General features: G+C 43.7%; 2 long non-coding RNA genes across 2 annotated transcripts; one reads left to right on the top strand and one right to left on the bottom strand.

Moving 5' to 3' along the window:
• The first annotated feature begins 11,760 nt into the window (after positions 1–11,760).
• LOC125941847 (uncharacterized) lies at positions 11,761–22,081 on the top strand. The gene is made up of 3 exons (XR_007464651.1): positions 11,761–12,064; positions 18,880–18,911; positions 21,884–22,081. It is a non-coding gene; the product is annotated as an uncharacterized LOC125941847 (long non-coding RNA).
• Positions 18,964–26,275, bottom strand: LOC119435115 (uncharacterized). The gene is made up of 3 exons (XR_005188762.2): positions 26,153–26,275; positions 25,990–26,082; positions 18,964–19,724 (listed from the first exon to the last, which is right to left on the bottom strand). It is a non-coding gene; the product is annotated as an uncharacterized LOC119435115 (long non-coding RNA).
• Between the last annotated feature and the right edge of the window lie 1,648 nt (positions 26,276–27,923).

Here is a 27,923-nt window from a genome sequence, read left to right as displayed (position 1 = left end):
TCTGACCAAGTACCTCCCTGCATACGAGGAAGACGCTCGACCATTTCGCCACCGCTGCAATACTTGTGTCCTGCCAAACATATCCGCTGAGCACCTTGCCCAAGAGTGCCTTACTCACACTGGGTGTAGCACCACATACTGGCTTGCAGAACCACCATCCATGACCAGGTCGCTACAAATCCTGTACCCATTCACGTCAAGTCATCCTCAGACCGAAGTCCTCCTAGCTAGCATGATGGCCCACCCTGCTATTGTCACCTGGTTGGTCTCGTTGTGGGCTAGACCCATGTATATCGAGTAGGTGGGGGCATAACTCCCCGAATGTGTCCTCTGAAGGACACCTTTTTTAAGCGCTGTGGTGCCAAAGCCGCAAGCACCATATCTGCGCATGTGGAGCATGTATCGAAAGCCATGTGCTTTGCTGTTATGCCATTGTGATAGTACATATCACAAATAAGATTATGCAGTAACATAAATGAGAGCTTTAGATTGTGCTATCGAAGCATTCAGGAGTCCCTATCTTTTAGTATGTGTGTGGTTGCGTGCCCAAGCAAAAAAGCATTATAGCTCCCCAAATGCAAGCAAGCCACACGCACTCGCAGCACGTAGTCAAGGTGGTGGTAGCATTTTTTAATATTTAAAGCTAACCATAGAATTGCAAATAAAAAGACAATTGTTTCATGAAAATAGTTTATTTACATGCAGTTAAGTTGGCCCAAGTTGGAGCCCGGGGGCCACATGTATGACACTAACGCAGGTTGTTTATTCTTTCACAGCTGACGTCGTTTGGGTTCTTAGAACAGTGACCGGGACCGCTAGGGATAGTGCACTTCCACTGCGGTGTCCAAGATATACGGTCATTTAACGGAGAAGCGTACATAACAAGAAGCGAAGCAGCCACCTCACCGCGCGCATATCACTCAGTGGCATATAGGCGCATTCTTGGGGGCTAACATAAACACAGGCACTGCCGGGGGTGGCGGCATTCCCTTTGCGGTGTGGGAGACAGTTTACGTTGTCTAGCATACGTATGTAACGGGAAACCTGACGGCAATGTCATGCTCAAGTGTGATTCTGCGGCATGTCCAGGGTTAGTGGCTCGAGGGGTGATTTATGTGTTCGCGGGGCTTGCCATTGCACCGGGCCAACTGCACTGAGGCATGTGAACTTCAAGCAAGAGGGCCATGTGGTGTTCGTTTAAGTGATGTTGGTCTGTGTGTTCCAAAAACCGGACTAGAAAATGGGGGCGGGTACAGCGTGTATTGTTGATGATCCCTTAAAAAAGTGTGTAGAGATGAAGAGGGAAGGAGCCAGCCGATAATCAGCCGCCGCTCGTCGATGTATGCTACTTTGTCCTACAATAAACCGATGTATTCCTAAGTTGGCCTCCCTGAGTGCAAAGTGTCACCGGACAACTACGAGGACTCTCTGAAGAATCGTCTGCCTGGAAGGATGTTTGCTGTGGAAGTGCACTGTGATCAGCATTTTGTCGCCTTCATTTCTCGGAAGATGACGTCAACATGCATTGTGAAATGCTGTGATCAGATTGAAAAATCAAATCGTGTCGGCCTGTTCAGCGCCGATTGTTTTATGAAAGCATGTCTTGGCTTGCTTCGTCTCAGTTTGCAATGTTTCAGCAATATTTCTTCTAAGTCAGCCCCCCCCCAAAGAACCAAGCACATGTTAGGTCCTGCAGGTGCGCAGTGCCGCTTGCATCCTTTAATCTAAACCTCTTACGTTTACAGCAAGAACATAAGCGCATCCCTGAGTGTTGCCACCACGGAGTAATCGACTTACATGTATTAATTTTGCATCATTTTTGGTGCTTAGCAGGGTCATAGGGCTGTGGGACCAGATTTAGTCCAGATGCAAGCAAAACAATGTAACTTAGAACAGAAAGCTGAGCAAGCTGGTAAGGGTTCATGCATTGTTTGAAAGGTTAGGCATAGAAAATATCTCTTGTGGCCATTTCTGATGCCTAACCCTTCAAACGACAATAGTGGCCTTGGGAACACACCACAATGTACTATTGACCAAAAGTTTACAGACCAAGGGACCTGACAAAAAGCTGAATGTCTCCGCAGCCTGGTATTCCCATTTCCCGCCTCTACTGGTATATGTGAACAACATTGTGATGTGCGGTTTTACTGGCTGCTTTTAAAGGCTGCTCGGATATTAAGCGTTTGCCGAGAGTCCGTAAACTTTTTGGTCGATAGTACTTTAGCCATAGTCTTAGTACTATGACTGCAAAAGATGCCCGTAAAACTGCAACTTTCATGAGTAAATGTCTGATGGACTAGGTTTTCATGCAGTTAATCTTAGAAGCCTGCCATTGTGTTTGCTATCTACATGTGTGCCGCCACCATTCTTATTGAACACAAGCTGTAGCAGGAAAGTGCATAACCGGGACAGTTGGTATAGGTTCATCCGTTGTTTGAAAGCGCAAACGCACAATGAAGAACTTGCACTCATTGTCTCGTTCAGACTGTTCTTTTTGTGTTTGCAGTTCCAAACAACCATGAAGCTATAGGAGCTCTGAAGTAATGGAAAATTTTTTCATATTTTTTTGAGCAAAAGGATTGTCTTGTAGCAAGTATGCTTCGGTCAATAAGGCATGTGCCATATGTGTAGAATCGGCTCCACCTTGAAATTGTTCATTTCCACTGCTTGCTCAATTATCTGCTGATAATGAACTGTAACTTTGGGTCGATACAAACCGCGCATTGAAGTTGAATATGCCTTGAGCTTGGGAAGTAATCCACTAGACAAAATATAATTGTGACCCCCCTATGGTGGCTCCATGGATGTGTTCTTCTGCTAAGCAAGAGGTCGTGGAGATGGCAGAGTTCTTACGGGCAGCCTACAACACAAAAATGCAGTAAAGCGGAGCCTTGTTTGCATACTGCGGTTCAAAATTAGACTACGCAGTGACACGCACAAGCTAGAAGTGATACTAGCGCAGATTTTATGTAAACAATTTGCTACATCTGTGCTTGGAAAACCAGTGAAAAATGCGCATGAACGCGATCCGACACGCTTGCACGAGACAAATAGGCATAGTCAAATGACCGATGGTTGACATACTCGCTAAAAAGGGCCGAGAACAAAACTTGAATTTGTAAAGATCCACCGCGGTTCTTTGCATGTCGACACGGGAAATCCATTGTGTTGTCACTGTTCTAAAGTTCCCTGGCTTTATTGGACATGCGTGTGCACTCCTTAGAAAATGCTGACAGAACTCTGCTACTTCGTATTTAGCTTACCTTCTCTTACTCTGGAAGGGTTGCAGCAACACACGACAGTGTACGAGACCATTTATTTGGTGCACACTTGCAACAGTATGCGCATTCTTGTCCGCGCTACAGAGTGCACCAACAAGACGTGCTTCCCGGTCGCTGCCATTCATGCTTATTGAATGCACACAGCATGAGCTGCAAGTTATATGGCTTTAACTGTCTTTTTTTTTCCACCCACTTAGGTGCATCTGAACAGCTAATGGATACCATGCCCACTCTGTAACGACCAGTGCTTTTAATGAAACAGCACGGCGGAATAAAGTCAACCACGTGAGGCACCTCAGACAGCATATGCAGTGGGTTGTGACAGATTCAATGATTTCATCAGCATTTTCACTGGATGCAAGGCTGTGAATCTCCTGTATGATGCATGTGTGGAAAAGAAACCCAACATCCGGTGCACATGCCTGCTTGAAACAGTCGGGCATATCCCATTAGTTGAGTGCCCCTGTGTCGGCATTTGCTGATGTGATCCCAGCTATCTTCACCCATTACATTCTGCTGAATTTACTGCAGCCACCCTTTGGAAAAATAGCACATGGCAATTATTTCAAGGTAATTAGTTCTCCCATACAGAAAAAAATACCATTAGCAGTACTCGTGGATGGGATAATCTGCCACTTTGCAATGGTGGCGAGCATAAATCCCACTAGCTGTTGTAACACCAGTTTTGACATTAGGAAGCAACTTTCTTGCAGCTAGACTTCATATGTACTATGTTTCGTGCAACGTCAGTGTTCAGAATAAAAGCATTTGACCACTGCAAACTGTCGTTTTCTTTTTCTTCTAGACGTACATATGAACACATTCTTGATATAAAAAGACATGCAGGGCTGTATTACAGCACAGAAATGTTTGGACAATTCAAGCTCATTAATTCAGAATGTAAGTTTGAAAATTCTAAGGAATCAAACCATTCTGTTTTCAGTGCACTGAAGTACACAAAGTGCACTTCAGCCACCAAATGCAATTGACAAGGTTGATAAAATTTATGAGTTATGACGGCACTGCAGTTACCTTTGTGTTGGCAAGCACGCGAATTTCAGGATCTGCAAAAAATGGAATGTGCCTTGCACCTGTACAGGACATTTCATGCAACAATCAAAAAAGGATACATATTTGGCCAACAGGCTTCTCAGAATAGCTTTTGGCACAGCACTTAGTTAATATAATTTGTTATGCAATGCTTTCTTTAATATTTGTTTCAGGACATAAGTTGTACTTAAAAAATTTTGAAAGCTGTTCGCAAACACCGAATGCAAGCTGAAGAATGTGTTCACATACAACCACTTCAGGGGGGGCAACCTTTTTCTGGTCACTCAAGACCTCAAAGACTGCTGTCAGGGAGGAGTGTTGCAGTGGGTGAAAAATATGAGCGAACACTACACAAGCGCTTTATACCTGTTCAAGCATGAACTAACGCCAAGTACTCAAATTGCCATATTAATGAGGAATGTTGAAATCTTGATGCCTCAATCACACTGGTGAGCTTATGCAGTTTTTTTTTAATTTGTCACCAGAAATGCCCACACTGCTATCCGTGACTCCTATTCCTTGAGCGGACAGCAGACACAGATTACTGCAAGTCAACGATTCTGACCCGAGAGCTTGGGCTCAATTTTTACCAATGTGCGAAATTTTAGAAACCGATTGATGGAATCGCTATACTAAATAAATGCCACAAACATATTCAAAATGGTATGCTTATTGGAGAGCATACATAAAAAATATGTAGTGCAGGAGAAATTGGGTCTCGCTGCTCTGCCAGAATTTAGTTTTTTTTTTTTTTTCAAGTGGTAATGATGTAAAAAAAAGGAAGTGAACATGGCTTTTGTAGCTGGTGGGACTACAATTACACCTAACTACCATCTGGGATTAAAATTATTCATGCAGGGGGGCCTCAGTGAGGTACATCTCAAAACGAGGTATTGCACCGTAGTCGAGAGTTCGACAGGATAGTCTGGTCAGGTAAGATCATTGTTAAATATAGACGAAGTCATTGCACCATGGCCGAAACAAAATAAATAGCGTTTCGGTATCCACAGGAATCCCTTGTTCATAAAGGAATGTCTGCTGAGAAGGTTCTTGATGGTTCTTAAGTAGCATTGAGTGCATGATGCAAAGTTCGGAAGTACATGTGGTTTAAAATGTTAGATGATCTATTGATTGTTTTACTTGTTTGAATTATTAGTGATTCGAGATGGAGCCTTATTGTCCATTTCTTCTCTGTGGCCACGATGCGGGCGTTGTACTAGTTTATCTTCTGACTCGTCGTCTCGGCATGCTCTGCGAGGGCATTTGTAACTGTGTGGCCTTTGGCGACATTTTTGTGCTGCTTGAGACGCCGCCAGAAATATCTGCTAACAAGGGATCTATATGGATCCTGAAACATCATGCTATTGCATTACAGCTGTAGTATGTGGACTTAGCTTCCTTCTCCAGGTTTGGTGCTAAGTAGACATAAGTAATCTCTTGCACAACTGTGGCACAGAGAAGGCAAGCACACAGAACAGCTGTGACATCAACATATGGGAGTTTATTCTTGTAGGTCAGCAGGACCCTAAAAGACATTTACCAAATCTTGGTTGGAAGATAGAGTCGATTGTGTCCATGCAAAGAGTTTTTGACATGTTAAAATTCAAACGTTAAATTTCATACTTCTTCGTATATACGCTCATGCTTCCAATTCTATTTGCACTGTGACACCGACAACCTCTCAGTATTTAGTGAGTTGGAAGCAGTTGCGGGTATGGATAAGCTGAAATGTGAAGCAGTGACTTTAATTTCAATCAATAAATAAAGAAAGCTTAATTCATTATCGTGTATTGCTTGAACACATTATTGCCATTAGCACAGCGTATACTTAACATAAAATAGTATCTACAATGCAACATTACATGACACAACACATTTAGCATAAGCGCAAGCATCTACACCAAAGCTTCGTATCCAGTGCTTCTCACAGAGCACTGGAGCCTTCCAGAATGCTCTCAAATAGAATGGAGCCCAAGAAGCTAATGTGATGCAGACATAGCTTTAGTGTAATGTGCACTTGCCAGGTTCTACTGTGCAAGTGTATGAACAGCTGAATACAGTTAATGAGTCAGCATTACAAAGAATATTATTCTGCATACGGAAGCTGGTTGTGGTGATAATTTTTAGTGAAAAGTGTGGTGACAATTGTGTGCGTTGGTTTGAAGAGGATAGCAGTAGGGCAAAGCTGCGAGATTGTAAGCACGCCACAGCCTTGAGTCTGGCCTGGTGGAAGAACGAAGTGTTCAATAAAATCTCGGCATTCGAATGGTAGGACTTGGATAAGGCCAAGATGGAAGTACTCCAGGGAATAAAATGAAATACCTAAACTGAAAAGCAAGTATCTTCGCGTACGTTTGGCAATTTATTCGCTGCAGATCTACGGCCTCCTAATGTTGATTACATTCGTGACCGCAATATCGTCGACTTGTTAGTTTTCCATGCACCTGCCAGTATCGTAAGTAGCAACAGAATACAGACATTTAGCACTTAAGTTTACAAACGAAGTAGGCCCACCATTGATCCAAGTGCTTACGTGAGTGTGGAAACTCCGCGACAGACAACGGACAAAACGGTAGGAGGGCTAAGCGTCAGTTGACGACACGTATTCTCAGGTGCTCATATCGCATGAGGAAACTCATGGACAGTGAATAGTATTTTTAACAGCAGCAGAAGCGTAGTACTCGTCAGATGTCCACGGGAAAGCAGTTGCCCATCAGCCTCATCAATTGCCTCGAATGCACACATCGACAAGCAGTCGTTTTCTTGACCACACTTACTCGTATCTGCAGATTTCGCGAAGCATTCTCGCTTCATTCAACAAGTTTAGAACACGAATTTTGCAGGTTGCTCGGAGCATGTCTTACCTGACCCAGTCATAGAATAAGAAGCCAGACGCAGTGGACAAGCATTGCCGGTCAAAGCAATATTCATACAAAAATCAGTAGCGGAATAAGCCGCTGCACTTGCACACGTGTTAAAACACGTTCAGAAGTTTAGAGAATGCGTAAAAATACTGAAAAGAAACCTCACTTTACACTTCAATCCGACTTTCTGTTGCCGCCATTACCGTGTTTTGCTCACGACTAGTGTCCATGGCGATGCGGCCGCCGCTTCGTGCTCAGAAGTATGATAAAAAAGTAAAAGTAAAATGATGCGCATTTTTACATATAAAATAGGTTAAGTACTTTTTTCCCAATATAATAATACATAAGGTATTGTATATGTTATGCAGACTATGTAATTTTCAGTGCAGATCATAACTTCAAGGCACAGTACTTGCTTGTAGTGCTTAATCAAGCACTAATTAACAGTTTAATTATTTGCAACAGTGCACATAATGCAATCACACAATTTGTGTCAATCGGTACTTCAGACCAACACCAGTTATATACTGAAATCCCCAGCACTATGAAATACAAACAAAATCAGTGTGAAATCTCGCATATTATTTTCCCCAAAATTTGTAGGCAATGCTGGACAAAACTGATGAATGCCAGCATATCCCGGTTTGGGGAATGAATGTGCTATACCTACCAGCTTCTCTACCTGAAGAACTGACACACTTTCAATCATGTACCACAATGATTCTGCATTCAAGGCCTTCATCAAATGAATCCATGCAGGAGAAAGCAGAGACAAGCCCGAGCTGCTTGAAAGTCATGAATGACATCAACATTATGTTGCAAGCTGTAGTGAAGTGCAAGACATTAATTCTGCCCCTTTGAAAGGAAAGATCCCGCTTCGCAACAGCTTTATTAACAATGTCATAGAACAGACAGGCAATGACAATTTCAAAGCAGAACAGTAATCAATAAAGAGCTACCTAGAGTCCTTTTGTCTAACAAACTCAGAAGTATTGCCATATAGAAGTTTAGAACATGGTTGCTTCCACTAATGTGGTTAATCTAACGAATAGAGCCACCAAGAAAAGAGTATAGACATGTCGGACCTACAGTCAAGACAGCCAAGCTACGAATTGTCGAATTTGACTGCAGTTTTTATGAGTGGCATCCCTCTTAGGATCTCTATGTGTAGTCTCTACGCAACAAGCAGCGACTTAACATTGGCAATTTCAGCCACGGGAAACGGTTTATAGAGTTTAAGTCACCATCCCCCCCTCTCTCTCACAAGTGTGTAGGAAAACTCACCATCAGTGGCTTCACAGACTGAAAACAAATTCCAGTCTGCCAATTACTCATTTACTTCACTTAAACTTTACTTTAGCAAACAGTAAAGGTATACTCGGACATTGCAGAAAAATAGTTATGAACATACGCGTCAGATCTTCAGTTGAGCACCTTGTTGTGGACAGCTATAGCTATGGAAAATACCTGCCACATGAAAGTATAACTTGAAGTACTGAAGACAGAGGTCTGCAGCACAAAGTAATTGCAGAAAGTAAGAAAGTGAATAACCAACCAACCACCCAAAGGAATACAAGGGAAATGCAAGATTGCAACACAGATGTTTATACCTACCCACAGCTCATCTAATGCCCAGTTTAAGCAATACTAAAGAAGCTTGCTTACTCTGGCTTACTGGCATGCTTCTTTCCGCACGGAAAGCTTGGGCTTTTGGGAAGAAATGCGGGCGCAAAGCTTAGACAACTTTAGGGGCCGAGAAAACCACCCGTACTGCGTTGCATGATGGGCGTCGTATATGAAATTCCGTTGAGCTGTGGCAAGTCTTATACAGGCCAAACAGGCCGCTGTGTTAATGACCGCCTAAAAGAGCATGTTTTATTGATTAAAAATGGTGTGGGTTCACACCTGCCGTTCCATTGTTCCTCGCATGGCTGTGCTCCATGGTTTGACGACCGTGTGGTAGGAAGAAGCAGAGTAGTGTTAGCACGTGAATTGCTCGAGGCATATCACATAAGGAAGAAGGGTGATGGTTGTATCAGTGTGCCCTTTGTTGACCTCTACAAAAGTGAATGCTCGTTTTTAGATAATGCAGTGAGGTAGCTTGTGACACGTGCTGCACCATGTCTTTGTGCACATATTTTTTTGGAAATAGATATATTTTGGTGATGTGCTAGAACTAAAACTAGTTGAAAGTTTGCACCCTATCCTGTCTCCTTTTGGCTTTACTTTTTTTTTTCAACCTTGCACCAGAATTCATGCGTTTAGCTATGCACCAACTCACCCAACGCACTGCCCTGCAAAACTTGAGTTGTCTGTCTCCGTCTTCTTTTATCTGTGTGTGCACGCCCCACTTTCTTCTAATAACATGAAAATATTTGCGTGCTTTGCATATATATATATATACCATGCACAACTTTGAGAGCACTGCACAGGACACAAAAATCGCTATACAAACTGCCTTGCGGCAATGTTATTTGTACAAGGTCAAACTAACTAGCAGATGTGAAAATGCTGACACTTTCGCAACTGGAACTTCTTGGAACTGTGAGAGCAGCCGAACTGATGTCACTGGAAGGAACTTGCAGGTGTCTATGACACATGGTTTCTGTTGGATTTATCACCAGTTTTTCAGTGGAATAATTCAAGCCAAGAAAAAATGAAGACCTTTGTTGTAAACGGAGTGAAGAATATTCGAGTTTAAGCCATCCTGATCACATTAGTTGCTCAAAAGAATCAAACCCATGTGACATGATTAACTGAGGTACAGCAGGAAAACGTTTTTAAGAAGGGCTTCTCTATTAAGAAAGAGCTCATTGGCTGTATTAAAATAAGTAATTTTGTCCTCATCATTTGTGCTGCATGTAAGCATGAAGAACTTGAGCCATTTACAATGTTTACTCAACAAAATTCAGTGGGGAGCACAACAGCTTAAGAGGACCAGAGATCGGATTCTGCATGTGATGATTAAAAGTCCTGACCTCTCTTTGTTCCCCTCGAGTAAGCAGTTTGTAAAAGAGCTTTAACATCACTGAATTGGCCTTCCATTTGATGCACTACTAGATAATTGAGTATGAGCAGCCCTTTCTGCATGGTAGCCACAAACAGCAAAATAGTTTTTGATTGTGAGGGTGTAAGCATGCACAATTGTATGAGCAGCCCTTTCTGCATGGTAGCCACAAACAGCAAAATAGTTTTTGATTGTGAGGGTGTAAGCATGCACAATTAAAGAGTGTATGCTGACTATGTAGTGATATTAGTTAATGAATATTGCAAATGCCTCTCAAATTTTGAAAGCAAATGATGCTGAGATCACCCTCATGAGATATTGTCCATATAAGGGCAACGTCTGTGTTACAGCTCAGTGTAACCATTACCTGGTTGACAATCTTTTGTACTGTGACACCTGTTTACCTATTACTGCACTATATTGGACAAATTTTCGCCCGACTCCAATGTACTACATCTATACTATTCCTGCAGATATCCCCAAGACTGGCTGTGTTATAAATGTGAGTCATCTCAAGACATGCTAACATTTGGATTAACAAAAACATGGCTGCACTGCTGCTCTGGGACCTTCTGGTGCACAAACTTAGGCATGCCGTGTTGGGATTTTATCAGCGGGAAATATTTAGCACTCAACATTTTGTCATTCAATGCAACAACATTCGATTTAACTAAACACGAGCACTAGTTTATTCGGTTTGCTACACAGTCTGCAACACCGCAGCGGTAATTCACTCAAGAGAAGCTGCAAACGTTTAACAGCGCCCACCACACATTTACTCACATTAAACACGATTTTAAACACCTTGTATACAGTCATCGACCGAAACCCTCGGCTCACGGTTTTGTGCATTCTCGTAGAATATCTGAAAAAACAAGAAAGACAACTAACGAACCCCATTATACAGCGTAATTTTTACCTTTCGCGTTTTCTAACGACAAATCCACGTACTCGGGAACTTGTACACACGTCGTCACGCTGCGATTCTTTCGGTCTCAAAACACTTTCCAACGAAGGGACGTCACCGCATGCCTCATTTGTCACCCCTCCACATGTTTCTTGCAGTGATCTCAGATGTTCTTGCGTTGAGTAAAGTGTTTACTCTAAAACACGCGGCGATGGCTGACGCACTTAGCCGTTGACCCAGTTGACAGGTGATCTCAACTACACTATATCTCAACTCTCCTGTGATCTTTCCGATCTCCCTCCAAGCACGCCGGCCATGTTCTCATGTTCACGTGACGCGCTAGGTACTTCACAGCGTCATAAGGAACGCACAGAGGGGGAAAAAAAATTCTGGGGACAACCTAGGGAGGAAATATCTGGTGTGACGTCAGAACATCTATTGTTCACCGGGTCCAGCCGAGCTGCGGCGAAACGCATGTCATGACGCATGACATGCGTTTCGCCGCAGCTCGGCTGGACCCGGTGAACAATAGATGTTCTGACGTCACACCAGATATTTCCTCCCTAGGTTGTCCCCAGAATTTTTTTTCCCCCTCTGTGCGTTCCTTATGACGCTGTGAAGTACCTAGCGCGTCACGTGAACATGAGAACATGGCCGGCGTGCTTGGAGGGAGATCGGAAAGATCACAGGAGAGTTGAGATATAGTGTAGTTGAGATCACCTGTCAACTGGGTCAACGGCTAAGTGCGTCAGCCATCGCCGCGTGTTTTAGAGTAAACACTTTACTCAACGCAAGAACATCTGAGATCACTGCAAGAAACATGTGGAGGGGTGACAAATGAGGCATGCGGTGACGTCCCTTCGTTGGAAAGTGTTTTGAGACCGAAAGAATCGCAGCGTGACGACGTGTGTACAAGTTCCCGAGTACGTGGATTTGTCGTTAGAAAACGCGAAAGGTAAAAATTACGCTGTATAATGGGGTTCGTTAGTTGTCTTTCTTGTTTTTTCAGATATTCTACGAGAATGCACAAAACCGTGAGCCGAGGGTTTCGGTCGATGACTGTATACAAGGTGTTTAAAATCGTGTTTAATGTGAGTAAATGTGTGGTGGGCGCTGTTAAACGTTTGCAGCTTCTCTTGAGTGAATTACCGCTGCGGTGTTGCAGACTGTGTAGCAAACCGAATAAACTAGTGCTCGTGTTTAGTTAAATCGAATGTTGTTGCATTGAATGACAAAAATGTTGAGTGCTAAATATTTCCCGCTGATAAAATCCCAACACGGCATGCCTAAGTTTGTGCACCAGAAGGTCCCAGAGCAGCAGTGCAGCCATGTTTTTGTTAATCCAAATGTTAGCATGTCTTGAGATGACTCACATTTATAACACAGCCAGTCTTGGGGATATCTGCAGGAATAGTATAGATGTAGTACATTGGAGTCGGGCGAAAATTTGTCCAATATAGTGCAGTAATAGGTAAACAGGTGTCACAGTACAAAAGATTGTCAACCAGGTAATGGTTACACTGAGCTGTAACACAGACGTTGCCCTTATATGGACAATATCTCATGAGGGTGATCTCAGCATCATTTGCTTTCAAAATTTGAGAGGCATTTGCAATATTCATTAACTAATATCACTACATAGTCAGCATACACTCTTTAATTGTGCATGCTTACACCCTCACAATCAAAAACTATTTTGCTGTTTGTGGCTACCATGCAGAAAGGGCTGCTCATACAATTGTGCATGCTTACACCCTCACAATCAAAAACTATTTTGCTGTTTGTGGCTACCATGCAGAAAGGGCTGCTCATACTCAATTATCTAGTAGTGCATCAAATGGAAGGCCAATTCAGTGATGTTAAAGCTCTTTTACAAACTGCTTACTCGAGGGGAACAAAGAGAGGTCAGGACTTTTAATCATCACATGCAGAATCCGATCTCTGGTCCTCTTAAGCTGTTGTGCTCCCCACTGAATTTTGTTGAGTAAACATTGTAAATGGCTCAAGTTCTTCATGCTTACATGCAGCACAAATGATGAGGACAAAATTACTTATTTTAATACAGCCAATGAGCTCTTTCTTAATAGAGAAGCCCTTCTTAAAAACGTTTTCCTGCTGTACCTCAGTTAATCATGTCACATGGGTTTGATTCTTTTGAGCAACTAATGTGATCAGGATGGCTTAAACTCGAATATTCTTCACTCCGTTTACAACAAAGGTCTTCATTTTTTCTTGGCTTGAATTATTCCACTGAAAAACTGGTGATAAATCCAACAGAAACCATGTGTCATAGACACCTGCAAGTTCCTTCCAGTGACATCAGTTCGGCTGCTCTCACAGTTCCAAGAAGTTCCAGTTGCGAAAGTGTCAGCATTTTCACATCTGCTAGTTAGTTTGACCTTGTACAAATAACATTGCCGCAAGGCAGTTTGTATAGCGATTTTTGTGTCCTGTGCAGTGCTCTCAAAGTTGTGCATGGTATATATATATATATATGCAAAGCACGCAAATATTTTCATGTTATTAGAAGAAAGTGGGGCGTGCACACACAGATAAAAGAAGACGGAGACAGACAACTCAAGTTTTGCAGGGCAGTGCGTTGGGTGAGTTGGTGCATAGCTAAACGCATGAATTGTGGTGCAAGGTTGAAAAAAAAAAGTAAAGCCAAAAAGGAGACAGGATAGGGTGCAAACTTTCAACTAGTTTTAGTTCTAGCACATCACCAAAATATATCTATTTCCAAAAAAATATGTGCACAAAGACATGGTGCAGCACGTGTCACAAGCTACCTCACTGCATTATCTAAAAACGAGCATTCACTTTTGTAGAGGTCAACAAAGGGCACACTGATACAACCATCACCCTTCTTCCTTATGTAATATGCCTCGAGCAATTCACGTGCTAACACTACTCTGCTTCTTCCTACCACACGCGTCGTCAAACCATGGAGCACAGCCATGCGAGGAACAATGGAACGGCAGGTGTGAACCCACACCATTTTTAATCAATAAAACATGCTCTTTTAGGCGGTCATTAACACAGCGGCCTGTTTGGCCTGTATAAGACTTGCCACAGCTCAACGGAATTTCATATACGACGCCCACCATGCAACGCAGTACGGGTGGTTTTCTCGGCCCCTAAAGTTGTCTAAGCTTTGCGCCCGCATTTCTTCCCAAAAGCCCAAGTTTCCGTGCGGAAAGAAGCATGCCAGTAAGCCAGAGTAAGCAAGCTTCTTTAGTATTGCTTAAACTGGGCATTAGATGAGCTGTGGGTAGGTATAAACATCTGTGTTGCAATCTTGCATTTCCCTTGTATTCCTTTGGGTGGTTGGTTGGTTATTCACTTTCTTACTTTCTGCAATTACTTTGTGCTGCAGACCTCTGTCTTCAGTACTTCAAGTTATACTTTCATGTGGCAGGTATTTTCCATAGCTATAGCTGTCCACAACAAGGTGCTCAACTGAAGATCTGACGCGTATGTTCATAACTATTTTTCTGCAATGTCCGAGTATACCTTTACTGTTTGCTAAAGTAAAGTTTAAGTGAAGTAAATGAGTAATTGGCAGACTGGAATTTGTTTTCAGTCTGTGAAGCCACTGATGGTGAGTTTTCCTACACACTTGTGAGAGAGAGGGGGGGATGGTGACTTAAACTCTATAAACCGTTTCCCATGGCTGAAATTGCCAATGTTAAGTCGCTGCTTGTTGCGTAGAGACTACACATAGAGATCCTAAGAGGGATGCCACTCATAAAAACTGCAGTCAAATTCGACAATTCGTAGCTTGGCTGTCTTGACTGTAGGTCCGACATGTCTATACTCTTTTCTTGGTGGCTCTATTCGTTAGATTAACCACATTAGTGGAAGCAACCATGTTCTAAACTTCTATATGGCAATACTTCTGAGTTTGTTAGACAAAAGGACTCTAGGTAGCTCTTATTGATTACTGTTCTGCTTTGAAATTGTCATTGCCTGTCTGTTCTATGACATTGTTAATAAAGCTGTTGCGAAGCGGGATCTTTCCTTTCAAAGGGGCAGAATTAATGTCTTGCACTTCACTACAGCTTGCAACATAATGTTGATGTCATTCATGACTTTCAAGCAGCTCGGGCTTGTCTCTGCTTTCTCCTGCATGGATTCATTTGATGAAGGCCTTGAATGCAGAATCATTGTGGTACATGATTGAAAGTGTGTCAGTTCTTCAGGTAGAGAAGCCGGTAGGTATAGCACATTCATTCCCCAAACCGGGATATGCTGGCATTCATCAGTTTTGTCCAGCATTGCCTACAAATTTTGGGGAAAATAATATGCGAGATTTCACACTGATTTTGTTTGTATTTCATAGTGCTGGGGATTTCAGTATATAACTGGTGTTGGTCTGAAGTACCGATTGACACAAATTGTGTGATTGCATTATGTGCGCTGTGGCAAATAATTAAACTGTTAATTAGTGCTTGATTAAGCACTACAAGCAAGTACTGTGCCTTGAAGTTATGATCTGCACTGAAAATTACATAGTCTGCATAACATATACAATACCTTATGTATTATTATATTGGGAAAAAAGTACTTAACCTATTTTATATGTAAAAATGCGCATCATTTTACTTTTACTTTTTTATCATACTTCTGAGCACGAAGCGGCGGCCGCATCGCCATGGACACTAGTGAGCAAAACACGGTAATGGCGGCAACAGAAAGTCGGATTGAAGTGTAAAGTGAGGTTTCTTTTCAGTGATTTTTACGCATTCTCTAAACTTCTGAACGTGTTTTAACACGTGTGCAAGTGCAGCGGCTTATTCCGCTACTGATTTTTGTATGAATATTGCTTTGACCGGCAATGCTTGTCCACTGCGTCTGGCTTCTTATTCTATGACTGGGTCAGGTAAGACATGCTCCGAGCAACCTGCAAAATTCGTGTTCTAAACTTGTTGAATGAAGCGAGAATGCTTCGCGAAAATCTGCAGATACGAGTAAGTGTGGTCAAGAAAACGACTGCTTGTCGATGTGTGCATTCGAGGCAATTGATGAGGCTGATGGGCAACTGCTTTCCCGTGGACATCTGACGAGTACTACGCTTCTGCTGCTGTTAAAAGTACGACTATTCACTGTCCATGAGTTTCCTCATGCGATATGAGCACCTGAGAATACGTGTCGTCAACTGACGCTTAGCCCTCCTACCGTTTTGTCTGTTGTCTGTCGCGGAGTTTCCACACTCACGTAAGCACTTGGATCAATGGTGGGCCTACTTCGTTTGTAAACTTATGTGCTAAATGTCTGTATTCTGTTGCTACTTACGATACTGGCAGGTGCATGGAAAACTAACAAGTCGACGATATTGCGGTCACGAATGTAATCAACATTAGGAGGCCGTAGATCTGCAGCGAATAAATTGCCAAACGTACGCGAAGATACTTGCTTTTCAGTTTAGGTATTTCATTTTATTCCCTGGAGTACTTCCATCTTGGCCCTTATCCAAGTCCTACCATTCGAATGCCGAGATTTTATTGAACACTTCGTTCTTCCACCAGGCCAGACTCAAGGCTATGGCGTGCTTACAATCTCGCAGCTTTGCCCTACTGCTATCCTCTTCAAACCAACGCACACAATTGTCACCACACTTTTCACTAAAAATTATCACCACAACCAGCTTCCGTATGCAGAATAATATTCTTTGTAATGCTGCACTCATTAACTGTATTCAGCTGTTCATACACTTGCACAGTAGAACCTGGCAAGTGCACATTACACTAAAGCTATGTCTGCATCACATTAGCTTCTCGGGCTCCATTCTATTTGAGAGCATTCTGGAAGGCTCCAGTGCTCTGTGAGAAACACTGGATACGAAGCTTTGGTGTAGATGCTTGCGCTTATGCTAAATGTGTTGTGTCATGTAATGTTGCATTGTAGATACTATTTTATGTTAAGTATACGCTGTGCTAATGGCAATAATGTGTTCAAGCAATACACGATAATGAATTAAGCTTTCTTTATTTATTGCTTTAAATTAAAGTCACTGCTTCACATTTCAGCATATCCATACCCGCAACTGCTTCCAACTCACTAAATACTGAGAGGTTGTCGGTGTCACAGTGCAAATAGAATTGGAAGCATGAGCGTATGTACGAAGAAGTATGAAATGTAACGTTTGAATTTTAACATGTCAAAAACTCTTTGCATGGACACAATTGACTCTACCTTCCAACCAAGATTTGGTAAATATCTTTTAGGGTCCCGCTGACCTACAAGAATAAACTCCCACATGTTGATGTCACAGCTGTTCTGTGTGCTTGCCTTCTCTGTGCCACAGTTGTGCAAGAGATTACATATGTCTACTTAGCACCAAACCTGGAGAAGGCAGCTAAGTTCACACACTACAGCTGTAATGCAATAGCATGATGTTTCAGGATCCATATAGATCCCTTGTTAGCAGATATTTCTGGCGGCGTCTCAAGCAGCACAAAAATGTCGCCAAAGGCCACACAGTTACAAATGCCCTTGCAGAGCATGCCGAGACGAGGAGTCAGAAGATAAACTAGTACAACGCCCGCATCGTGGCCACAGAGAAGAAATGGACAATAAGGCTCCATCTCGAATCACTAATAATTCAAACAAGTAAAACAATCAATAGATCATCTAACATTTTAAACCACATGTACTTCCGAACTTTGCATCATGCACTCAATGCTACTTAAGAACCATCAAGAACCTTCTCAGCAGACATTCCTTTATGAACAAGGGATTCCTGTGGATACCGAAACGCTATTTTTTGTTTCGGCCATGGTCAATGACTTCGTCCATATTTAACAATGATCTTACCTGACCAGACTATCCTGTCGAACTCTCGACTACGGTGCAATACCTCGTTTTGAGATGTACCTCACTGAGGCCCCCCTGCATGAATAATTTTAATCCCAGATGGTAGTTAGGTGTAATTGTAGTCCCGCCAGCTACAAAAGCCATGTTCACTTCTTTTTTTTACATCATTACCACTTGAAAAAAAAAACAACTAAATTCTGGCAGAGCAGCGAGACCAAATTTCTCCTGCACTACATATTTTTTATGTATGCTCTCCAATAAGCATACCATTTTGAATGTTTGTGGCATTTATTTAGTATAGCGATTCCATCAATCGGTTTCTAAAATTTCGCACATTGGTAAAAATTGAGCCCAAGCTCTCGGGTCAGAATCGTTGACTTGCAGTAATCTGTGTCTGCTGTCCGCTCAAGGAATAGGAGTGACGGATAGCAGTGTGGGCATTTCTGGTGACAAATTAAAAAAAAAAACTGCATAAGCTCACCAGTGTGATTGAGGCATCTTGTAAAAAATTAACAATGCCTGATGCACAAGATTTCAACATTCCTCGTTAATATGGCAATTTGAGTACTTGGCGTTAGTTCATGCTTGAACAGGTATAAAGCGCTTGTGTAGTGTTCGCTCATTTTGTTTTTCACTTTTCACCCACTGCAACACTCCTCCCTGACAGCAGTCTTTGAGGTCTTGAGTGACCAGAAAAAGGTTGCCCCCCCTGAAGTGGTTGTATGTGAACACATTCTTCAGCTTGCATTCGGTGTTTGTGAACAGCTTTCAAAATTTTTTAAGTACAACTTATGTCCTGAAACAAATATTAAAGAAAGCATTGCATAACAAATTATATTAACTAAGTGCTGTGCAAAAAGCTATTCTGAGAAGCCTGTTGGCCAAATATGTATCCTTTTTTGATTGTTGCATGAAATGTCCTGTACAGGTGCAAGCACATTCAATTTTTTGCAGATCCTGAAATTCGCGTGCTTGCCAACACAAAGGTAACTGCAGTGCCGTCATGACTCATAAATGTTATCAACCTTGTCAATTGCATTTGGTGGCTGAAGTGCACTGAAAACAGAATGGTTTGATTCCTTAGAATTTTCAAACTTACATTCTGAATTAATGAGCTTGAATTGTCCAAACATTTCTGTGCTGTAATACAGCCCTGCATGTCTTTTTATATCAAGAATGTGTTCATATGTACGTCTAGAAGAAAAAAAAACGACAGTTTGCAGTGGTCAAATGCTTTTATTCTGAACACTGACGTTGCACGAAACATAGTACATATGAAGTCTAGCTGCAAGAAAGTTGCTTCCTAATGTCAAAACTGGTGTTACTACAGCTAGTGGGATTTATGCTCGCCACCATTGCAAAGTGGCAGATTATCCCATCCACGAGTACTGCTAATGGTATTTTTTCTGTATGGGAGAACTAATTACCTGAAATAATTGCCATGTGCTATTTTTCCAAAGGGTGGCTGCAGTAAATTCAGCAGAATGTAATGGGTGAAGATAGCTGGGATCACATCAGCAAATGCCGACACAGGGGCACTCAACTAATGGGATATGCCCGACTGTTTCAAGCAGGCATGTGCACCAGATGTTGGGTTTCTTTTCCACACATGCATCATACAAGAGATTCACAGCCTTGCATCCAGTGAAAATGCTGATGAAATCATTGAATCCGTCACAACCCACTGCATATGCTGTCTGAGGTGCCTCACGTGGTTGACTTTATTCCGCCGTGCTGTTTCATTAAAAGCACTGGTCGTTACAGAGTGGGCATGGTATCCATTAGCTGTTCAGATGCACCTAAGTGGGTGAAAAAAAAAAGACAGTGAAAGCCATATAACTTGCAGCTCATGCTGTGTGCATTCAATACGCACGAATGGCAGCGACCGGGCAGCACGTCTTGTTGGTGCACTCTGTAGCGCGAACAAGAATGCGCATACTGTTGCAAGTGTGCACCAAATAAATGATCTCGTACACTGTCGTGTGTTGCTGCAACCCTTCCAGAGTAAGAGAAGGTAAGCTAAAGACGAAGTAGCAGAGTTCTGTCAGCATTTTCTAAGGAGTGCACACGCATGCCCGATAAAGCCAGGGAACTTTAGAACAGTGACAACACAATGGATTTCCCGTGTCAACGTGCACAGAACCGCGGTGGATCTTTACAAATTCAAGTGTTGTTCTCGGCCCTTTTTAGCGAGTATGTCAACCATCGGTCATTTGACTATGCCTATTTGTCTCGTGCAAGCGTGTCGGATCGCGTTCATGCGCATTTTTCACTGGTTTTCCAAGCACAGATGTAGCAAATTGTTTACATAAAATCTGCGCTAGTATCACTTCTAGCTTGTGCGTGTCACTGCGTAGTCTAATTTTGAACCGCAGTGTGCAAACAAGGCTCCGCTTTACTGCATTTTTGTGTTGTAGGCTGCCCGTAAGAACTCTGCCATCTCCACGACCTCTTGCTTAGCAGCAGAACACCACATCCACGGAGCCACCATAGGGGGGTCACAATTATATTTTGTCTAGTGGATTACTTCCCAAGCTCAAGGCATATTCAACTTCAATGCGCGGTTTGTATCGACCCAAAGTTACAGTTCATTATCAGCAGATAATTGAGCAAGCAGTGGAAATGAACAATTTCAAGGTGGAGCCGATTCTACACATATGGCACATGCCTTATTGACCGAAGCATACTTGCTACAAGACAATCCTTTTGCTTAAAAAAATATGAAAAAATTTTCCATTACTTCAGAGCTCCTATAGCTTCATGGTTGTTTGGAACTGCAAACACAAAAAGAACAGTCTGAACGAGACAATGAGTGCAAGTTCTTCATTGTGCGTTTGCGCTTTCAAACAACGGATGAACCTATACAAACTGTCCCGGTTATGCACTTTCCTGCTACAGCTTGTGTTCAATAAGAATGGTGGCGGCACACATGTAGATAGCAAACACAATGGCAGGCTTCTAAGATTAACTGCATGAAAACCTAGTCCATCATGAAATTTACTCATGAAAGTTGCAGTTTTACAGGCATCTTTTGCAGTCATAGTACTAAGACTATGGCTAAAGTACTATCGACCAAAAAGTTTACGGACTCTCGGCAAACGCTTAATATCCGAGCAGCCTTTAAAAGTAGCCAGTAAAACCGCACATCACAATGTTGTTCACATATACCAGTAGAGGCGGGAAATGGGAATACCAGGCTGCGGAGACATTCAGCTTTTTGTCAGGTCCCTTGGTCTGTAAACTTTTGGTCGATAGTACATTGTGGTGTGTTCCCAAGGCCACTATTGTCGTTTGAAGGGTTAGGCATCAGAAATGGCCACAAGAGATATTTTCTATGCCTAACCTTTCAAACAATGCATGAACCCTTACCAGCTTGCTCAGCTTTCTGTTCTAAGTTGCATTGTTTTGCTTGCATCTGGACTAAATCTGGTCCCACAGCCCTATGACCCTGCTAAGCACCAAAAATGATGCAAAATTAATACATGTAAGCCGATTACTCCATGGTGGCAACACTCAGGGATGCGCTTATGTTCTTGCTGTAAACGTAAGAGTTTTAGATTAAAGGATGCAAGCGGCACTGCGCACCTGCAGGACCTAACATGTGCTTGGTTCTTTGGGGTGGCTGACTTAAAAGAAATATTGCTGAAACATTGCAAACTGAGACGAAGCAAGCCAAGATATGCTTTCATAAAACAATCGGCGCTGAACAGGCCGACACGATTTGATTTTTCAATCTGATGACAGCATTTCACAATGCATGTTGACGTCATCTTCCGAGAAATGAAGGCGACAAAATGCTGATCACAGTGCACTTCCACAGCAAACATCCTGTGCCAGATGGCAAAATTTCTAGCCTTTGGGATTGGTTTGGCTCAGCTTTAATTGCCACCTATGCATGTATACATTGTTTGCTTCCTGTCAAAGATCTTTAGCATGAGTTAAGTTTCTTCTCCCCCAGGTCTTCCAGGCAGACGATTCTTCAGAGAGTCCTCGTAGTCGTCCGGTGACACTTTGCACTCAGGGAGGCCAACTTAGGAATACATCGGTTTATTGTAGGACAAAGTAGCATACATCGTCGAGCGGCGGCTGATTATCGGCTGGCTCCTTCCCTCTTCATCTCTACACACTTTTTTAAGTGATCATCAACAATACAGGCTGTACCCGCCCCCATTTTCTAGTCCGGTTTTTGGAACACGCAGACCAACATCACTTAAACGAACACCACATGGCCCTCTTGCTTGAAGTTCACACGCCTCAGTGCAGTTGCCCCGGTGCAATGGCAAGCCCCGCGAACACATAAATCACCCCTCGAGCCACTAACCCTAGACATGCCGCAGTATCACACTTGAGCATGACATTGCCGTCAGGTTTCCCGTTACATACGTATGCTAGACGACGTAAACTGTCTCCCACACCGCAAAGGGAATGCCGCCACCCCCGGCAGTGCCTGTGTTTATGTTAGCCCCCAAGAATGTGCCTTTATGCCACTGAGTGATATGCGCGCGGTGAGGTGGCTGCTTCGCTTCTCGTTATGTACGCTTCTCCGTTAAATGACCGTATATCTTGGACACCGCAATGGAAGTGCACTATCCCTAGCGGTCCCGGTCATTGTTCTAAGAACCCAAACGACGTCAGCTATGAAAGAATAAACAACCTGCGTTAGTGTCATGCATGTGGCCCCCGGGCTCCAACTTGGGCCAACTTAACTGCATGTAAATACACTATTTTCATGAAACAATTGTCTTTTTATTTGCAATTCTATGGTTAGCTTTATATATTAAAAAATGCTACCACCACCTTGACTACGTGCTGCGAGTGCATGTGGCTTGCTTGCATTTGGGGATGCAAAGCTATAATGCTTTTTTGCTTGGGCACGCAACCACACACATACTAAAAGATAGGGACTCCTGAATGCTTCGATAGCACAATCTAAAGCTCTCATTTATGTTACTGCATAATCTTATTTGTGATATGTACTATCACAATGGCATAACAGCAAAGCACATGGCTTTCGATACATGCTCCACATGCGCAGATATGGTGCTTGCGGCTTTGGCACCACAGCGCTTGAAAAAGGTGTCCTTCACAGGACACATTCGGGGAGTTATACCCCCACCTACTCGATATACATGGGTCTAGCCCACAACGAGACCAACAAGGTGACAATAGCAGGGTGGGCCATCATGCTAGCTAGGAGGACTTCGGTCTGAGGATGACTTGACGTGAATGGGTACAGGATTTGTAGTGACCTGGTCATGGATGGTGGTTCTGCAAGCCAGTATGTGGTGCTACACCCAGTGTGAGTAAGGCACTCTTGGGCAAGGTGCTCAGCGGATCTGTTTGGCAGGACACAAGTATTGCAGCGGTGGCGAAATGGTCGAGCGTCTTCCTCGTATGCAGGGAGGTACTTGGTTAGAATCCCAGTGCCACTGGGAACCTATCAGATTTTTATTGGGTAGAGATGTCCTCCGGCTTGGTGCTCAGTTGTTTGTAGGAGTTTTCATGTCGAAAGGGGCGCTATAGAGATTTGAAAGGTGCCCCTTGTCTCACCACAACGATGGTGACCCAGACGAGCATTTGCCACTGCTGTGGGAGGCTGAGTAGCGCTGCCGCCTGGTACCCACCGGTGAAATAGGTATAACTGTGCTTCCGGTCAGGTGCTCAGCCATTACGGGATACTTGGAAAGGGGTGTTTCTTTCCAATCCAAGGGCATCCCCACCTAACAGCTGCATTAGGATGCCACACAGGAAACTGCTGCCGTGGAAGCAGCCCAGACCCATTTTATTTAATCCTTGGAGGGCCCCTTGCAAGATGACAACTTGTAGAAGGTGCCGAGCACTGGGCCAGGGGACACCTATACCCATTAGAACTGGCGAGTTTCTGGCAGTGAACAGCGGATGATAAGAGTGGTATAGAATCGAACGGAAGGAATAACCTATATTATCCTGGCCCAGGGGCGGGGGGGGGGGGGGTATTCTGTAGGAGTCCACCTAGTGGACTGTCCACTTCGGCTGTCGCCATTAGCGCCAGCTTCACGAGCACGAAGGTGCCAGCCAGTCTCCTTCGCGCTCGTGAAGCTGGAGCCAATGGCGACAGCTGAAGTTGACAGTCCAGGTGAACTCTTACAGAATACCCGCCTAGATCTCAGTTATTGTGCAGATATCAGCAACACAGATTCTTTATTAGAGACAGATTTGACTGTCAGGTTTTCCACTAGTGTCGTTGCTGACACAAATGAAATGTGTCGTATATATCCTGAAACACTTATGATTGGAATGGTGTGGCAATTTTGAATAACGTGTGCAAACTGTTTCAGGAAAACGTGTGGGAAGGTAGACGGTTGAGTGTTCTTGCTAGGGGGGGTGCCAGTATGTTGTTGTTTGTAGCGGGTTCACATTCAAGGTTTTTCACAATGTCATGCACCAGGCACAATTTAAAATATATATGCTACGTCCATGCTAATTCCAAGTCAACTCGCATTGCACCAGAGGTAACGAATATAAAGCAATGAACAAGATGGCCATGCCATTTAAGGTGTCAAAACATTGCTTAAATAAAAATGCGCTGAGATTTTCCTGCGTTGTTTTGTTTTCCACAGACCCAACACTACAAGATCTTGCATCTAAAATATGTTGGACATAATTGTGCGATAAACTAGGGCACATTATACAACTTGTTTTAAAAAATAATGAAGAAATTATGAGAAGTTGTTCACTTCCCATTTAAGATCAAAGTAGAGACAAGCAAGCATGCGTTATTGAATTCGTCTTCATGTTGCCTTCACTCAATGCTATGCACATCTCATTGGTTATACTAACAGACTGAGCCACAATTCTATAGCACGGCCTTTTCGCGTTCATGTGTGGTCAGGGCCGGTATTTTGTAGCGATGCATTCCCAGTAATAATGCCTTTTCGCGCTTTGTCAGTGGTCAGAGCGACGGTCCACTCGCATTATCAACGGGCTCAGCCGGCCGTGAGCAGTGGATGATAAGACTATTATAGAATAAGTCATAAGGCATTGCTACAAAATCGCGGCCCTGAGCAACACGCTGTCACTCTGACCACTCACGAATGCAAAAAGCCATTAGTACTGGAAAAAGAATCGTTACAAAATCTTATCCCTGAACTGTAAATACTGCCACATGCCTGAGATTCTGCAGCACATTTTTGCGACATCTGTTACTAGTTGCGAGAGCAGCAGATGGTACCCTCTGTGCTCGCAAGCAACAAAGGCAAAGGTTATCAGAAGCTGAAATTCTGGGTGCTTACCGTGACAGCATTGCAGCAAGAAATAGCTACGAGTGCTGTTCTAGACTATTTGCAGAACACAGGACTATACTTGAGGTTTAGAGAGACCACTGCGTTATGTGATTATTGTGCACATGTGATCCTTTTTTTCCTCAACACCTTTAAAGACTTTTTTTTCCCCTTTGCACCTTCCCCTTAGCAGAGTATCAGGCAAGAATATACTAGTTCAGGCTCACCTCTGCTTTTCATTCCTACGAAATAAAGTTTCCCTCTCGCTTGTCAGCTATGAGAACATGGTTATTTGGTACAAATATCTGCGCCCCTGTAGCAGCTGCTGTTCATGATCAATTTGGGTGCAAGATTATTTACTGTCGTCTTGTAACATATTACATTTAATGTAAACTGTTGCTGCATACATTTCTGGCTCGTAAGCCGCTGTGAAGCGGGCAGGTGTAGTAGAATGTGAAAACTAATCAGCCAGTAATTTTTCTTTTCAAGTGCTCGTAAGATCGCATTTTAAGTCATTCAGATTTTACAAAGGACATATCTGCAGCTTTTTTTTTAATGTAATCAATGACCAAGGTAAACAGTAAATCATTCAATGCAGCGTGCATACATCAGCGCATTGTTTACGTGTCATTAAAGACACGAACTTGCGCTCACATCAAGAGATGCGCTAGCACTGACAAATTTGAAAAACATGTTAGCTCGCGACGATTGGGTGTTGCAGAAGATAACAATGCGAGGGCCACGAAGTCACGATCGCATGCACGCGAATTGGCAGCGTAAATAAGCGATGGTTTTTCCAACTCACCATTGCGTCGGCATTTTCAGTGTCGAAGCAGCTTACGTATCTTGAAAGTGAAATGGCAGGGCTCACGTCGCGCTACAGCTGAAGGAGCAAGGCCTAAAATTAGAAAAAAAAATGAAAGTGCATCGCCGCTTTATGTCACAAGTTGCAGATTCGGCAGACGTACCTTGAGGTCGCAGTCCTTTGGGTTGGCGGTAATGCGGTCGACGACGTTCTCACCGCGAATTCTTGTCGGCGGCGTCTTGTATGCGGCCGCTCCCGCGCGACGTGCATGCGTGTGTTGGGCCAGCGGATGCTTCTAGGCACACAGGGACTGGGGACATGGCAGGCATGGCCGAGGAATCATTCCCTAGTTACTTTCACGCCTACCTAGGGGCAGGGAGTACCTCGCTGACCCCACGTGATATCCGGTTTCGACCCAAACCGGGTGCAGCCGCGCTGCGGCGATACGCTTCTCTGCTGACAGCGTGATGACCGCTGGGGATACCGGAAAGGCGAGGGGAGGAGAACGCCACTGTTTTTTTTGTGTGTGTTTATTTTTGTGGCGCTCCCGCAGCGCGTAGCGCTGCAGCGTTTGGCATCGTTGATCTTGACGGCATTCTGAACTCGATGCACGTGTACTTGAAATGTTCAAAAAATATCTGAGGTGGTTTAGGGGCCCTTTAAAGACACGGAAGACCATCTTCGAAGTGTTATTGGACCAGCGCACGATGTGCGATCGGTGAGAGTCGTGCGACATCGTTCGAACAGCAGCAGGCAACGAACGGTACCATCCTTTGCCAATTAAGACTTCTTTACTTCTCCCCTCGGTGGCGTAGGGTGCCACACCATAAGACGCACAAAAAACCAAGGCGACTGCTGCGCACACCCCACACTGCGAGCGAGTACCAGTAGCGCGAGTCGGCCCACACTGGCCACCATTCGTCGGTCAGAAATCGAAAAACGTCGAAACCCAGCAGAAGACCCAGCTCTGAACGGTTCGGCCCGGCTCATTCAAGGAGAGAGAACCGGTTTCCTCACTCCGAAGGAACCGCCGCTCACTTACTGAACCAGGGCTCCCTCGGTCTTCAAAAGAGCGGCTGGCTCCTGAGCGCTCAGGAGCGAGCCGGATCTTTTGATCGGCTCTTTTGAAGAGATAGGGAGCGGTCGTTCAGTAAGTGAGTAGTTGTAGTAAGTGGTTCGTGGGGAAAGGGAAAGGTTGGCGCTATCTTCTGCAGCCCTTGAGGGAGCCCGGCTCAGCGCCAGCAGTAAGTGAGCGGCGGTTCTTTCGTTCTTCAGCCGAAGGCGAGGGGGTGAAGGCGACTCTTGCGAGGAAGGGTGGGAGGGCAGTTGCTTTCTCGTACCGCCAATAGATGGCGCGGAAGCCGCACCCAGCAGGAGACCCGGCTCTGACGGAACTCACGGCTCTCTTAATGCGAGAGAACCGGCTCCCTTTCTGCAAAAGAACCGCCGCTCATTTTTACTGAACGACCGCTCACTCGCTCTTTAAAAAGAGCCGATCACAAGATCCGGCTCGTTCCTGAGCGACCCATCTCTACAAGACATAATTAGACTATAAATAAAGAGTTTTTAATGCGTAGTTTCACATTAATAACAGGAAAGGCATAGACAAAAATAAGTTATGTGGAGTTTGAAAAATGCGTTCTAAGAAGAGGCTGGAAGTTTTCCTTGTTCCTCTCATAAACTATGGCGTTGGGAAGGTCGTTTCAAAGACGAATGGCTCTTGGAAGAGCGGAATAGTTAAATGAATTAGTCTTTCCGTAGACGCACAAGAAATTGGACAGATTGTACAACCGCTGCGACCTGTAATGCGGAGTTTCAAGAGGCAGAACGGATGGTGCTGTGTTATGGACGTATTTATGAAATAAGGATAGCAGGGCTATATCACAACGATCATGCAAGGGCTGTAGTGAGAGGTCGAGTTTAATTTGTGTAAT

This window comes from Dermacentor silvarum, unplaced genomic scaffold, assembly GCF_013339745.2.
Source record: "Dermacentor silvarum isolate Dsil-2018 unplaced genomic scaffold, BIME_Dsil_1.4 Seq463, whole genome shotgun sequence".
NCBI lineage: Eukaryota > Metazoa > Arthropoda > Arachnida > Ixodida > Ixodidae > Dermacentor > Dermacentor silvarum.
Note: the sequence above shows the minus strand (reverse complement) of the source record. Positions and strands in the feature narration are given on the sequence as shown.